A 16,911-nucleotide genomic window follows, 5' to 3' on the forward strand; every position below is an offset into this window, starting at 1 on the left:
ACAGTATATTATTGTTGATCAGTTTAAATTTCAGAAGAAAAGACCCTGAATATATACAAAACAGCATGAAATAAAATAAGCCTAAGCACTTTGCCGCTCTGTGGAATTCTGATATGTGGACTCAGATACAGAACATAGAAGCTGGTCCAAAGCATAGATAACAGGCTATTTCTGCCCAGTGTGTCAAAAGACTCTGCTCTCCCACCAGTCTGACACTTCTCCTGCAATTCTACCATGACAGGCATTTGAATTGGCAGTTTATTCAATGAACATTTGTTTGAAAGTATATTGCACAAAAGGGATAATTGAACCACTGAGAAATCAACAGAGAACAGGGTGGTGAATACCGGAAGGCAACAGACAGGAGGATGAAGGATGGAGAAGCAAGGCTAGAAATGCCTGGGGCCCTGATGAGGGAAATGACTCTGGCAAGGAAGTCAAGTCCGAGGCTCTAGGCCGGGAGGGACAGCATGATGAGTGGGTGGGTTATGGACCCAAACTGGGGTTTGTTTGCCCAGCTCAGGAAGGCTGACATTCACACTGAAGTTTTGCAGTGGGAAAAAGGACGATGTTTACTTGCAGGGCAACCAGCAAGAACTGGGCAGCTCACACTTAAGACCCGACTCCCTGATGACTTACGAGCAAGGGTTTTAAAAGTCAGGGCTTGTATATTTCAGGAAAGCAGAAGTTACAGGCAAAATTCCAAATCAATATATGGAGGTTATACATTGGTTCGGCCTAAAAGGGTGGAGTATCTTGAAGTGAAGGCTGACTGGTCATAGGTAGAGTGAAAGATTCCCTGATTTCTGATTGGTTATGGAAGTGAAGCTTTGTCTAAAAACTTGGGGTCAGCGGAAAGGAACGTTGAGGTCTGTCCTGCGGGCATGACTTCCTCCAGACCCCTTGAGAAGAAATTTAGAACAAAAATGACTGTCAGAGTTCAGTCCTCCGTTCCCCCTTATCAGAAATCGATGTGCCAGTGGACAGTATTTTCTATTTGGTGGGGGTCCAGGCTTCTGAAAAACAACTCAAGGACATAAGTTGTTACCTTTAGTTTTTATGGGGAACCAAGTATTTTGTGGCTGTAACTTCTTTGGCTATTGTTTTAAGCTATTATTACTTTCTTTCTTATTTATCAGGTTGCTTATTTACTTTTCAAAGCTAGCTAGGTACCTGGCATCTTCCTTGAAGGAATTCAAGATTTTCCTTTATTTTCATGCTTAGTGGGGCCAGGCAGGACCTTAAGAGAGGGGTTGGAGTGGGGGCGGGGGAAGTCTGTCTCAGTCTCAGGCAGAGGACATTGAACCACTACTTTAAACATTTGCTCAAAAGTTGCCTTTAAATGGTGTCAGACAGAATAATTATAGCAAATCCCTCAAGACTGGCCCATAGGATCATGGGAAGGAAGTGGTAGGAAATACGGAAAGAAAGCAGGAAGTCATTGCTTCACTTTAATCTGTGTCACCTTGCCTCACATTCACAGACAAGACCAATTTTTGCTTTTTCTTTTCTTCTTCTTCTTCTTTTTTTTCTGTGAGACAGAGTCTCCCTCCGTCACCCAGGCTGGAGTGCAGTGGTGCAATCTCAGCTCACTGCAACCTTCACCTCCTGGGTTCAAGCAATTTTCCTGCCTCAGCCTCCCAAGTAGTTGGGATTACAGGTGCCTGCAACCATGTCCAGCTAATTTTTTTTTTTTTTTTGTATCTTTAGTAGAGATGGGGTTTCACCATGTTGGCCAGCCTGGTCTCAAACCCCTGACCAGGCTGATCTACCAGGTGATCTACCCACTTCAGCCTCCAAAGTGCTGGGATTACAGGCATGAGCCACTGTGCCTGGCCATATTTTTGCTTTTTCGAGATCCATTAGACCTTTCTAATATTATTTTCACTTACTAACTATAGATGCAACGTCAGGGAGATGTTACCCCTTAGTAACCATGTCTCTCTGTGCTTGCCTAGGTAAAGTGTGGAAGATAGGAACTGTCCTTGCATAGAGAATCTTAGAAAGCGCTCCTGATCCCAGGATTCTTACCAACACCACAGAAGCAGAAAGTCAATTTTTTAAGGCCACGTCAAAGGGTTACCTACTCCTACAGAAACCCTCTTATCCCCATAATGACCCATATCCTGTAATAAATAGTACATTGGTAACAGGAAGTGCAGCATGAACAAGACTGCACTCCTGGTATCGCTTCTTAATTAGCACTGGCTGTGTTTCCAGGTAGGTCCAGGTGTTCTTGACATTTGGCAGCAAAGATAATCCACTCCCAAGCCCCACAATTAGACAGTATCAGGAAATGCCAAGATTGCATAAATCCTAGACACTCATCTCTAACTATAACATAAACATGGAGAAAACATATATGACTTTAAAGGAAAAATAGGAGATGGCCTTGGATTTAAATGATCCATCATGAAGGCAGTATCAAAGGGAAGAAGAAAACATATTTTTTTAGAATTTCTTTTTTTTTTTTGGTGACAGGTTTCTAACTAGATTAATGAAAAAAAGGAATCTTATTATTCACATGCTAGGGAGTCTCATGGAATCTCAGAGCATGACTGCAGATGTGCTCTAGGAACAGCTGGAACAAGCAATAAAACTTATCCCAACTAGCTCTGTCTTCATTCTTCATGTGTTCCCATCAGTTTCTCTCTCATTATTCTCTTTCTTCAGATTGGTTGTCTCCATGTCTCCTGAAGACAAGGCAGGACACGGCCCCCACTTTCTGACCCTGTCTTCACCAGCATCGAAGTTCTCTCCACTTCTCACTCGGTGTTTCCCGGGATTGAGGGAGGAGTGTAGCCATCATGTCACAAAGAACTACCTTGCTGTTAGCAAGTGCTGCGGCTTCCCTCTGATATTTAATCACCCGTGGAAATCATTTGTTTAAGCAATTAAGAATTTGGGTATAGGGCATTTTCAGGGATTAATGATCAGGTAGTGAACACTGACTGCTTCTAGCCTCATCAAGGGCTGTTTATCAGCAGGAAATGACCTATTTCAAGGTGACTGATATTTACCAGGAAAATTAGACGGACAAGGACACAAACTCATTTTGAGTGATCAGGGATGGCAGTATAGTGAAAGCATTTCTGGGGCACGACTCACTTCTGGGTTAGCTGTCTGAAGCATGTTGCCCTTGGTTTTACACAGAGATATGCTCTATAAATATTCTTTGCCAGGCACCTCACTAGCTTTGAAAAGTAAATGAGCAATCTGATAAGTAAATATTCTCATGAAACAAGAAAGTTTTGGTTCTATTGATGCATAATTGTTGTGCAATAATCTTCTTCCATCAAGGATGCACATTACCATTTGTGCATCCAAAGCCATGCACTCAATATGCATTTTCAATGGGAGCCTTATGAACACTCAACTCACCTAGTTCTCACCACAGCTCTGTAAAGGCGGTGCCATTATCACTGTTTGGCGGATGAGGAAGTTGAGGTTTACCTAAGGTAAATAATGTTTCCAAGATCATGCAACTGAGCTCAGATATTATTCATCCGTCTGACTTCAGAGCCTGCTATATCACTGTTTCTCCTAGGAAAAACACAGAGCAAGGAATCTGCCTCCAACCTAATTGGAAGTAAACCACAAAAGTATGTATTTAATTCTAACCCCAAATGGGAGCTAACACTTACATTGTGTTCACTATGTGCTAGTTACTTACCCAGCGCTTTACACATGTAAGCTCATTTAACGCTTACAGTGTGCTTGGAGAGTAGCTACTATTATTGACTCCATTTAACAGAGGGGAAATAGAGTCACAGAGTGATTGAGTAACTTGCTAATGATTCCCCAGCTAGTAACTGGTGGATTTAAGCTCCCATGATAGCTATCTTACACTGTCTCTTAGTGCCTTTTTGATGTTTCATCCCTGTTGACTTTGAAAGGCAAAGGATACAAAAGAACACCTTGGGAGTGGATATTAGAGAGGTTTCACCTCCATCCCACGTGCTTTAATTGTGACAAGGCAGTGAGAAGAGAATGTGGATTTTCTTTGTGATCCACCCTCATCTGGAGAGGCTGCAGGGCAGTCACACAGCCTGTTCTCTCTCGGAAACAGTGGGATTCACCTCTGGCAAGAGAAGCAAAGGACAGAAACATGAGCTGCCATCAATTGATTTCTTTTTAAACATTAGCAGGGAAAAAATAGACAGATGAAAAGTCAGCACTTTAAAGCTTTGCAGATTGAGATGGTGTTAATCAAATCTGGAGCATAAAGTAGGCAGAGTTATAGGGAGCACAAAGGATACCTAGAGGTCACTATGTGCTGTGTGTCCTGACTGCCACAGCTACTGCCCTAACTCATTCAATTTTTCCTAAAGCTACTAAAATCAAGGGGGAGGAGACCCTGGGGTTAGAGTTGGGAGACAAATATTTCTTAGCAATTTAACTGACTCTGGGTTCCATATGAGTCAACTGTGCAATGTGGCTTAAAAAAAAAAAAAGAAAAACGGGAACAAGTGTTTTTTTTTTTTTTTTTTTTTTTTTTTTTTTTTTTTTTTTGAGACGGAGTTTCGCTCTTGTTAACCCAGGCTGGAGTGCAATGGCGCAATCTCGGCTCACCGCAACCTCCGCCTCCTGGGTTCAGGCAATTCTCCTGCCTCAGCCTCCTGAGTAGCTGGGATTACAGGCACGCACCACCATGCCCAGCTAATTTTTTGTATTTTTAGTAGAGACGGGGTTTCACCATGTTGACCAGGCTGGTCTCGATCTCTTGACCTCGTGATCCACCCGCCTCGGCCTCCCAAAGTGCTGGGATTACAGGCTTGAGCCACCGCGCCCGGCCCACAAGTGTGTTTAGACCTGCAAACATAAAATACAAGGAGTCTATATTCAGGATAATTTGAATCTATGCTCTTAGGTAGCAAAATATTCGTATGAAAAAAGAAAGTATGCAGAATAAGGAATGTCAGAGGTGATGGTTCCATTTTATTCTGTGTTGCTCAGAGCCCATCTGGAATAGGGAGGATGTGAGTTCTGTGCTGATGATGGTTCCATTTCATTCTGTGATGGTTCCATTTTATTCTGTGTTGCTCAGAGCTCATCTGGAATAGGAAGGATATCAGTTCTGTGCACCATATTCAGAGAAAGTACAGCTCAAGCAGAGCCACAAGAATGGTTGCAACCATGCACTCCAAAGAGGGAACATTATGATTAGGGAAGGGCTAGGATCGGAAAAGAAGCCACCTCATGGAAAAGAAGAGAAACAGGATTAGGGTGCTGAGGAATAATACTTCCTGGAAAATCAAAAAGAAAAACTTACCACCATTCACAGCAATAAATAGCGTTTGTGCAAGCAAGTATTGTTTGTAGTTGCATTTTGCTGTAATAACTGGAAGTGGGTTTACCCTAGCTCTCCTTCAAAAATTACACTCCTGCTTATCCCTTTCCCTATGTCATCTCCCTGCTTAATTTTCCTCTATGCTCTCCATTAACACCTGGCATGCTTTGTTTGTTTATTTATGATCTTCACCTATTAGAAATTATACTTCACAAGGGCATTCATTGTTCATTTTCTCCTTGCTGTATTCCTGGTGCCTGGAATAGCATCTGGCACAGAGTATGTACTCAGTGGATATTAATTAATAATAGATGTTAATGGATTAAAGAATAAATAAATGAGATGTCAATAACAGAAGTAGCAGGATCTGAGGAGACAGGATGGTATGCATATCTCATGGCCTAGGTGCTAGAAGGAACATGTGACTCTGATCATAGAAGATTGCAAATATTTTGTCAGGAGGAGGTTGACTCAGATGGCCATTTCTAGACCAGTAGCTTGGTGATGCTTTGGAAAGATGAAGGGAAAGGATAGACATAGCGTTCTGTGGATTCGATATAAGGTATGGCTCTGAGCTATTGCCACAAACTGCACAGGACAAACTCTAGAATGAAAACGTGAAAGTTTCCAGTTGTGAAAAAGCTGACCATCTGGGTGGACAGGATGCTCCCTGGACTATTATGAGCTTCCTAAATTTGGGTGGTCTTTGGTGCTGGGAGAGATTTTGGAAAACTTTACTCGGAATATAAAATCCTATGTAAGTTGTTAGTAAAACTAACTCATCGCAGTTGCATGCTAGAGACAGAGAGAGGAGAGGGGTGATGTGGAAGGTGGTGGGACTCATCTTCTCTTTAAAGGCCTAGGGGAGAATCCTGCCTTGCTGGTAATCCTTGGCATGCCTGGGCTTGTAGACACATCACTGCCATCTCTGCCTCTGACATCACGTGGCATTCTCGTTCTGTCTTCTGTTTCTATGTCCAAATTGCTTTCTTCTTCTTTTTTTTTTTTTTGAGACAGAGTTTCGCTCTGTCGCCCAGGCTGGTGTAGAGTGGCATGATTGCAGCTCACTGCAACTCTGCCTCCTGGGTTCAAACAATTCTGCTGCCTCAGCCTCCTGAGTAACTGGAACTACAGGTATGTGCAACCATGCCTGGCTAAATTTTTGTATTTTTAGTACAGACGGGGTTTCACCACATTGGCCAGGTTGGTCTCGAACTCCCAACCTCAAGTGATCTGCCTGCCTCGGCCTCCCAAAGTGCTTGTGTCCAGCCAAATTTCTCTCTTCTTACAAAGACACTAGTCATTGGATTAGAGCCTGCTTTCATTCAGTATGTTTCATTTTCACGTGATTATATTTATGAAGATTCCATTTCCAAATACAGTCACATTCACGGGTATTGGGAATTATGACTTGAACATATCTTTTGTGATGGACGTGATTCTATCCACTATAAAAATATATCAAAACAAAAGACAGGGCATCTGAGGCTTGAATAAAACAATTTTTCCTGGAAGTTCAAACCTTGCCTCCCACCCTGACTTTTGGGAATTACTTATATAAGCGGGAATAGGGATTCTCCTCCTGCCTCTATTCCATGTTCAGAAATTACAGTGGAGTGCACCTGTCCCAAACTTCAACCTTGTAAGGGACGTAAAACAGACATTTACATAAAATAATTTAATTTCAAAGTTTTTGCTTCAGTCTTTATGTATTGAGGGTGAGGCTCTCTAGAAGATTTCTCTACGATGGGATTGCAATTGAATTATGGTCATTTCCTCTTGGATAAGAAACTAATGGTGGTTATTCTCTTTCCCTTACCAGTGACTGATTCAGGTTTAGGGCATGTGCTTCATTTATTCTTTCACGAATTCAGCATTTATCTATTGAGTTTTTACCACATGCTAGATACTTCAAATATCTGGCTAGAAACTCCTTGTACATAAGATTGTAACCTCTGCCAATTATTGATTTTTAAGCCTTGTACATAAGATTGTGACTTCTGTGGCTTATTGATTTTTTTTTTTTTGTTTGTTTGTTTATTTTTGAAAGGGAGTTTCACTCTTTTTTTCCCAGGCTAGAATGCAATGGTGCAATCTCAGCTTACTGCAACCTCTACCTGCCAGGTTCAAGTGATTTTCCTGTCTCAATCTCCTGAGTAGTTGGGATTTCAGGTGCCCACCACTACATCTGGCTAATTTTTGGTATTTTTAGTAGAGATGGGGTTTAACTATGTTGGCCAGGCTGATCCTGAACTCCTGACCTCAGGTGATCCACCTGCCTTGGCCTCCCAAAGTGAGCCACCACATCTGGCCAATTATTTTTAAAGCCAATCAGTGTTAATCTAAAAGGAAATGGAGAAAAATTAAAATTTGTTCAGGAAATGGGAATGTGGAGATAACTTTCAGCTGGCATGCAGAATGTCTTCATGGGTACCCTGAAGGTACTGAGGATATAATAGCAAATAAAGCAAGGAGACTAGTCTCGCTTTAGATTCCTGCAAAGAAAGGCCAGGACCTTTCTCCCACTGGATATTATCATGGATATTATCAAGGATATGTTTTCCCAGCTGCTACCATGAGGGTACCAGCCCTAGGAGAACGTGAATGCTTTGTTCAGCAGAGCAGAGAGAGAAAAATAGCTTAAGTCTCTGATGACGTTGTTGAGGCCCTGAACTAACCAAACCTTATATTAGGACATTCTGTATTATAAGAAAATAAATTTGCAAATAAATACTGAATTGGGTTTGAGCTGAGTTTCAATTTCTTGTCTGCTAAAGCATCTAATGGAAACAGGCGTCATCTTTTTGCATTATTTAAGTTCTGCACAGTCTGAAAGCCACAAGATCATAGCTCTGCTTGACAATGTTCTGTCTTTGCTGTGGGAGGTTTTTTGTTTTTTTGAGATGGAGTCTCACTCTGTCACCTAGGCTGGAGTGCAGTGGTACAATCTCGGCTCACTGCTCTGCCTCCTGGGTTCAAGGGATCCTCCTACCTCAGCCTCCCAAGTCGCTGGCACTAGAGGCTAACCTTTGTATTTTTGTGGAGACGCGGTTTTGCCATGTTGGTCATGGCTGATCTCAAACTCCTGGCTTTAAGGAATTTGCCTGCCTTGGCCTCCCAAAGTGCTGGGATTATAGGCATGAGTCACTGTGCCTGGATGGGATTTTTACTGTGTTTTGAAAAAGGACACATTTGATGAGAGGAGAACACATCTGTGGACAGAGAAACAAGATGAAGAACTGAGTTGTGTCTTTGAGGAAACTGCATATCAAATACTTATTTTGTTTTTGAGCTTTTCCTGTAAAGCACACAGGGTAAGACTTCTTTTTTACAGTAATTCTCAGTTACCTCCAGTTTAGTAAAATCTCAGCAACTGTGAGTGGTTTGATGAAATCCTGGGGAGGAAAAGAACAGAGTCTTAAGAAGAATTCTAATTCTGTTTGTCAGAGATAGAAGTCAGATCAAATTCTAAGCCCAGTCAACAGACCCACATGAATGTAGTTTCTCAAGTTGTCACAATATGCTATCTTTCAGAAAATACTCCTCCCATCTCTTCCTATTTTTAATCTACTCAGGCATAGAGAAGACATTAATGATAAAAGCACAAATCAAATGCAGAGTGGGGGTTGGAAATTCAGCAGGAGAATTGGGTCTTGAAGACTTCCTCAACAGTTGGAATTGTTTGTGAGTAACTATGGTGATGGAAAGAAAGCATTGCCTTGGATAACCGTTCAATTTCCCCTGCCAAGTTGCTGGTTGGCTTCATTCATTTTATCCAACCAGGGCTTGGCTGAAATGTTTTTATCCACAATTGCCTAAAGGTTAATATAATTTCAAAACTATGCTCAGAGTTTGTGAGACATATTTTAATTTATTTTTACTGAGTACTGACTAAGGGCCTGGGAACAATTGATGATGATACCTAGAAGCAGAAATTGAAATGTGGGAAGCAGCAAGGAGCTGAGGATTCATCAGTCATCTGACTGCATGGATGAGGATCCAGAAATCTAAATGCCTGCTGCAATTAGGCTGGTCAGTAGAGCAGAAGGCTTGAGTTCAGGGATCTTTTTTTTTTTTTTTAAACAGAGTCTCGCTCTATGGCCAGGCTGGAGTGCAGTGGCATGATCCTGGCTCACTGCAACTTCCATTTTCTGGTTTCAAGCATTCTCTTGCCTCAGCCTCCCGAGTAGCTGGTACTAAAGGCATGCACCACCATACCCAGCTAATTTTTTGTCCTTTTAGTAGAGATGGGGTTTCACCATGTTGGCCAGGATGGTCTCGATCTCTTGACCTCCCAAAGTGCTGGAATTACAGGCATGAGCCACTGTGCTTGGCCGAGTTCAGGGTTCTTAAATCCCCATCCAATCTTCCTTCCACAGGGAAGTTCTTTTTTTTTTTTTTTTTAAATATTTTATTGCATTTTAGGTTTTGGGGTACATGTGAAGAACATGCAAGATTGTTGCATAGGTACATACACGACAATGTGGTTTGCTGCCCTCCTCCCCATCACCTATATCTGGCATTTCTCCCCATGCTATCTCTCCCCAACTCCCCACCCCCCACTGTCCCTCCCCTTGTTCCCCACTACAGACCCCAGTGTGTGATGCTCCCCTCCCTGTGTCCATGTGTTCTCATTGTTCAACACCTGCCTGTGAATGAGAACATGCCGTGTTTGATTTTCTGTTGTGTCAGTTTGCTGAGAATGATGGTTTCCAGGTTCATCCATGTCCCTACAAAGGACACGAACTCATCGTTTTTATGGCTGTGTAGTATTCCATGATGCATATGTGCCACATTTTCCCTGTCCAGTCTATCATTGTTGGGCATTTGGGTTGGTTCCAAGTCTTTGCTATTGTAAACAGTGCTGCAATGAACATTCTTGTGCATGTGTCCTTATAATAGAAGGTTTATAATCCTTTGGTAGTATACATCTTTATCTTCTTACAGTCTTTGTTCAACTGATAGTATATTGCCACTTCACATACAGTATAAGAACATTATGTTTCTCCCTTTCTAGCTTTCATGTTGTCATACATTTTACTTGTACATATGCAATAAATCCCAAAATACATTGTTGCTATTTGTTTTTAAACAGTTAATTATATTTAAAAGAGATTAAATCATCAGAGGAAGAATACTTTACATATATACCCATGTAATTACCATTTCCTGTGCTCTTTTTTTTTTTTTTTTTTTTTTTTTTGAGACAGAGTTTCGCTCTTGTTACCCAGGCTGGAGTGCAATGGCGCGATCTCGGCTCACCACAACCTCCGCCTCCTGGGGTCAGGCAATTCTCCTGCCTCAGCCTCCTTCCTGTGCTCTTTATTCCTTTGCGTAAAACTGTATTCTCATAAGGTATCCTTTTCCTTTGGTGGTACAGTGTTTCAGCTTTTGTAGGTCTGAAAAAGTGGTTATTTCACTTTCATTTTTTCATATGTATAAATTTAAGACATAATTTATACATATAAATCACATATGTAATTTAATACATAAAAATGTTCAAATCCAATTTTGTTATATGGATATATTGCATAGCAGTGAAGTCTGGGCTTTTGGTATATATATCACCTGAATAATGTACAATGGTATCCATTAATCAATTTCTTATTCTTCCTCCCCTCCCACCCTTCCGGTCTCTAGTGTCTATCATTCCAAACTGAATGTCCATGTGTACACATTATTTAGCTCCTACTTATAAGTGAGAACATGTAGTATTTGAATTTCTGTTTCTGAATTCACACCCATGTTGCTGCAAAAGACATGATTTTATTTTCCTTTTATGGCTGAATAGTATTCCTTTGTGTATTATACCACATTTTCTCGTTTTCTTTTCTTTTACTTTAGGCTCAGGGTACATGTGCAGGTCATGCAGGGGTGTTGCATAGGTGCATATACAACCAGGTGGTTTGCTGTCTCTACTCCCCCTTGGACTATATCCAGCATTTCTCCCCATGTTATCCCTCCCCACCCCTACACTGTCCCTCCCCTACCCCCCAACTGCCCCAAGTGTGTGGCGCTCCTCTCCCTGAGTCCACGTGTTCTCGTTGTTCAACACCTGCCTATGAGTGAGAACATGCGGTGTTTGGTTTTCTGTTCTTGTGTCAGTTTGCTGAGAATAATGGTTTCCAGATTCATCCACGTCCCTACAAAGGACACGAACTCATCGTTTTTTTTTTTTTATGGCTGTGTAGTATTCCATGGTGTATGTGTGTCACATTTTCTTTGTCCAGTCTATCATTGATGGGCATTTGGGTTGGTTCCAGGTCTTTGCTATTGTACACAGGGCTGCAATGAACATATGTGTGCATATGTCTTTATAGTAGAATGATTTATAGTTCTCTGGATATATACCCAGTAATGGGATTGGTGGGTCAAATGGAATTTCTATTTCTAGATCCTTGAGAAATTGCCACACTGTCTTCCACAATGGTTGAACTAATTTACACTCCCACCAACTGTGTAAGAGTGTTCCTATTTCTCCACATCCTCTCCAGCATCTGTTGTCTCCATATTTTTTAATGTTCACCATTCTAACTGACATGAGATGGTATCTCAGTGTAGACCACATTTTCTTAATGCAGTCATCCATTGATGGATGCTCAGCTTAATTCCATATCTTGCTATTGTGAATAGCGCTGTGATAAATATATGTGTACAGGTATCTTTTTGATATAATGATGACTTTTCCTTTGAATAGATACTCAGTAGTGGGATTGCTGGATCAAACGGTAGTTCTCTATTTAGTTTTTTGAGAAATTTTCATACTGTTTTCTATAGAGATTGTACTAATTTACATTCCCACCAATAGTGTATCAGTTAGTTTTTGACTTTTTAATGATAGCTATTCTGACTGGTATAAGGTGATATATCATTGTGGTTTTAATTTGCATTTGTCTGATAATTAGTTATGCTGAACATTTTCAAAATATACTTGGCCATTGTATGTCTTCCTTTGAAAAATGTCTCTTCCTTAGCTCTTCACCCACTTTAAATAAGGTTATTATTATTTTTTTGAGTTGCTTGAGTTCTTTGTAAATTTTGAATAGTAGTCCCTTGTTGGTTGCATAGTTTGCAAATATTTTCTCTCATTCTGCAGATTGTTCGCTTGGTGGGTTATTTATTTTGCTATACAGAAGCTTTTTAGTTTAATTAAGTCCCATTTATCTATCTTTGTTTTTGTTGCTTGTGTTTTTCAGCTGGCTTTCATTTTTGTTTTTTTGTTTTTTTAAGCTCATTTACATATGCATTTTTATTCTATTTTATTTTTTAAAATTCATAGATTTTGGGGGGAACAGGTGGTGTTTGGTTACATGAGTAAGTTCCTTGTTTCTGAGATTTTGGTGTACCCATCACCTGAGCAATGTACACTGTACCCAATTTGTAGTCTTTTATTCCTCACCCCCTCCCACCCTTTCCCTAAGACCCCAAAGTCCATTCTGTGATTCTTGTGCCTTTGCATCCTCATAGCTTAGTTCCCACTGATGAGTCAGAGCATATGATGTTTGGTTTTCCATTCGTGAGTTACTTCACTTGGAATAATGGTCTCCAGTCCCATCCAGGTTGCTACAAATGTTATTATTTGGTTCCTGTTCATGGCTGAATAGTATTCCATGATATGTATGTGTGTGTGTGTGTGTGTGTATGTACACCCACACACATATATACATATATATACACATATATATCATATATACCACAATTTCTTTTTTTCCCTTTATTTCAATGGGATACATGTGCAGAACGTACAGGCTTGTTACATAGGTATACGTGTGCCATGGTGGTTTGCTGCACCTATTGACCCATCCTTTAAGTGCCCTCCCCTCACTCCCACCCCTCAACAGGTTCTGGTGTGTGTTGTTCACCTCTCTGTGTCCATGTGTTCTCAATGTTCAACTCCCACTTATGAATGAGAACATGTGGTATTTGATTTTCTGCTCATGTGTTAGTTTGCTGAGGATGATAGCTTCTAGCTTCATCCATGTCCCTGCAAAAGACATGAGCTCATTCCTTGTTATGGCTGCATAGTATTCCATGGTATATATGTGCCACATTTTCTTTATCCATCAGTTTGAGTTGGTTGGTTCCCTGTGGGCATTTGAGTTGGTTCCATTTCTTTGCTATTGTAAATACCATTGCAATAGACATATATGTGCATGTATCTTTATAGTAGAATTATTTATATTCCTTTGGGTGTATACTCAGTAACAGGATTGCTGGGTCAAATGGTATTCTGGTTCTAGATCCTTGAGGAATCACCACACTGTCTTCCACAATGGTTGAACTAATTGACATTCCCACCAACAGTGTAAAAGCATTCCTATTTCTCGACAGCCTTTCTAGCATCTATTGTTTCCTGGACTTTTTGATAATTGCCATTCTGACTGGGTGCAAGATGGTATCTCATTGTGATTTTTATTTGCCTAGATTAAAGCAGGAAGAAATAAAAACTTATAGCAGACCAGTATCGAGGAGTGAGATTGACGTGGTAATAAAAAATTGCCAACCAAAAAATGTCCAGGACCAGACAGATTCACAGCTGAGTTCTATCAGACGTTCAAAGACAAATGAGTACCAATTCTATTGACACTATTCCACAAGATACATACACATCTGATGAATGTAGATGCAGAAAAGGCATAGATGGCTTTTATTACTTTAAGGTATATCTTTTCTATGCTGATTTTGCTGAGAATTTTAATCATAGAGGAATGCTGGATTTTGTTAAATGTTTTTTCTGCATCTATTGAGATGATTATGTGATTTTTGCTTTTAATTCTGTTTATTTGGTGTATCACATTTTCTGACTTGCAGATGTTAAACCATCCCTGCATCCCTGGTATAAAACCCACTTGATCATGGTGGATTATCTTTCTGATATGTTGTTGGATTTGGTTAGCCAGTATTTTGTTAAGGATTTTTGCATCTACGTTCATCAGGAATATTGGTCCGTAGTTTTCTTTTTTTGTTATGTCCTTTCCTGGTTTTGGTATTTGGTTGACATTGGCTTCATAGAATGATTTAGGGGGATTCCCTCTTTCTGTATCTTGTGGAATAGTATCAATAGAATTGGTATCCATTTGTCTTTGAATGCTTGATAGAATGCAACTGTAAATCTGTCTGGTCCCAAACATTTTTTGGCTGGCAATTTTTAAAAATTACCATGTCAATCTTGCTTCTTGTTATTGGTCTGTTCAGAGTTTCTATTTCTTCCTGGTTTAATCTAGGAGGGTCATATATTTCCAGAAAATTTATCCATCTCCTCTAGGTTTTCTAGTTTATGTGAATAAAGGTGTTCATAGTAACCTTGAATGATCTTTTATATTTCTGTAGTATCAGTTGTACTATATCTCATTTCATTTCTAATTGAGTTTATTTGGATCTTCTCTCTTCTTTTCTTGGTTAATCTTGTTAACAGTGTATCAATTTTATTTATCTTTTCAAAGAATCAGCTTTTTGTTTCATTTATTTTTGTATTTTTTGTTTGTTTGTTTCAATTTCATTTAGCTCTGCTCTGCTCTTTGTTATTTTTTTTCTTCTGTTGGGTTTGGTTTTGGTTGGTTCTTGTTTCTCTAGATCCTCAAGGTGTCACTTTAGATTATCTTTATGCTCTTTCAGACTTTTTGATATAGGCATTTAAGGCTATGAACTTTACTCTTAGCACCACTTTGCTGTATCCCAGAGGGTTAGATAGGTTGTATCAGTATTGTTCAGTTCAAAGAATTTTTAAATTTCTATCGTGATTTCATAGTTGATACAATGATCATTCAGGAGCAGGTTATTTAGTTTCCATGTATTTGCATAGTTTTGATTATTCCTTTTGGAGTTTATTTCCAATTTTATTCTACTGTGGTCTGAGAGAGTACTTGATATCGTTTCAATTTTCTTAAATTTATTGACACTTGTTTTGTGGCCTATCATATGATCTGTCTTGGAGAATATTCCATGTGCTAATGAATGAATGTGTACTCTGCAGTTCTTGGGTAGAATGTTCTATAAATATCTGTTAAGTTTATTTTTTCTAGCATATATTTAAATCCATTGTTTCTCCATTGACCTTCTGGCTTGATGACCTGTATATTGTTTTCAGTGCAGTATTAAAGTCCCCTACTATTATTGCTTTGCTGTCTATCTCATTTCTTAGGTCTATCTCATTTCTTAGTAGTGATTGTTTTATAAATTTGGGAGCTCTAATGTTATGTGCATGTATATTTAGGATTGTGATATTTTCCTATTCGACAAGTCCTTTTATCATTATATAATGTCCCTATTTGTCTTTTTTGACTGCTGTTACGTTAAAGTTTGTTTTGTCTGATATAAGAAAAGCTACTCCTGCTCACTTTTGGTGTCCATTTACATGGAGTGTCTTTTTCCACCCCTTTACCTTAAGTTTATGTGAGTCCTATGTGATAGGTGAGTCTCTTGAAGACGGAAGATACTTGCTTGGTGAATTCTTATCCATTCTACTAATCTGTATCTTGTAAGTGGAGCATTTAGGCCATTTACATTGAAAATTAGTATTGCGATGTGAGGTAGTACTTCATTGTGCTGTTTGTTGCTTAAATACTTTTTTAAAATTTATTTTGTTTTTGTTTTATAGGTCCTATGAGATTTATGCTTTAAGGAGGTTCTATTCTGGTGTACTTTGAAGATTTGTTTCAAGATTTAGAGTTCCTTTTAGCAGTTATTATAGTGCTGGGTTGATAGTGGCAAATTCTCTCAGCATTTGTTTGACCGAAAAAACGGCATTATTTCCTTCATTTACTAAGCTTAGTTTTGCTGGATACAAAATTCATGCCTGATAATTGTTTTGTTTTAGGAGGCTGAATATAGGTCCCCAGTTCCTTCTACTTTGTAGGGCTTCTGCTGAGAAATCTGCTGTTAATCTTATAGGTTTTCTTTAAAAGGTTACCTGATGCTTTTGCATCACAGCTCTTAAGATTCTTTTCTTTGTCTTGACTTTAGATAACCTGATGACTATGTATGTAGGAGGTATCTTTTTCCAATAAGTTTCCCAGGTGTTCTTTGAGCTTCTTGTATCTGGATGTTTAGATCCCTAGCAAGGCCAAGGAAGTTTTCCTGGATTATTCCCTTATATATGTTTTTTAAACTTTTAGATTTCTTTTCCTCCTCAGGAGCACCAATTATTCTTAGGTCTGGTCATTGAACATAATCCTAAACTTCTTGGAAGCTTTGTTCATTTATTTTGATTCTTTTTTCTTTGTCTTTTTTTGGATTGGGTTAATTCAAAAACCTTGTCTTCAAGGTCGAAATTCTTTCTTATGCTTGTTCAGTTTTATTGCAGAGAATTTCGAGTGCACTTTGCATTTCTCTAAGTGTGTCTTTCATTTCTGGAAGTTGTGATTGTTTTTTATTTATCTATTTCACTGAAGATTCCTCCTTCATATCTTCTATCTTTTTAAAAAATTTCATCTAGTTGCATTTCACCTTTCTCCGATATACCCTTGATTAGCTTAATAATTGACCTTCTGAATTATTTTTTGGCAATTCCATGACTTTTTGATTTGAATCCATTGCTGGTGAGTTAATGTAATCTTTTGAGGGTGTTAAAAAACCTCGTTTTATCATATTACCAGAAATGTTTTTTCTGGTTCCTTCTTATT

At 39.3% G+C, this 16,911-nt stretch overlaps 1 protein-coding gene across 3 annotated transcripts in view; it reads left to right on the plus strand.

Moving 5' to 3' along the window:
• Positions 1-16,911, plus strand: part of POFUT3 (protein O-fucosyltransferase 3) — a 288,699-nt gene that overhangs the window by 160,644 nt on the left and 111,144 nt on the right. The gene's annotated exons all lie outside the window — the stretch shown is intronic.

Source organism: Saimiri boliviensis, chromosome 13 (genome assembly GCF_048565385.1).
Source record: "Saimiri boliviensis isolate mSaiBol1 chromosome 13, mSaiBol1.pri, whole genome shotgun sequence".
NCBI lineage: Eukaryota > Metazoa > Chordata > Mammalia > Primates > Cebidae > Saimiri > Saimiri boliviensis.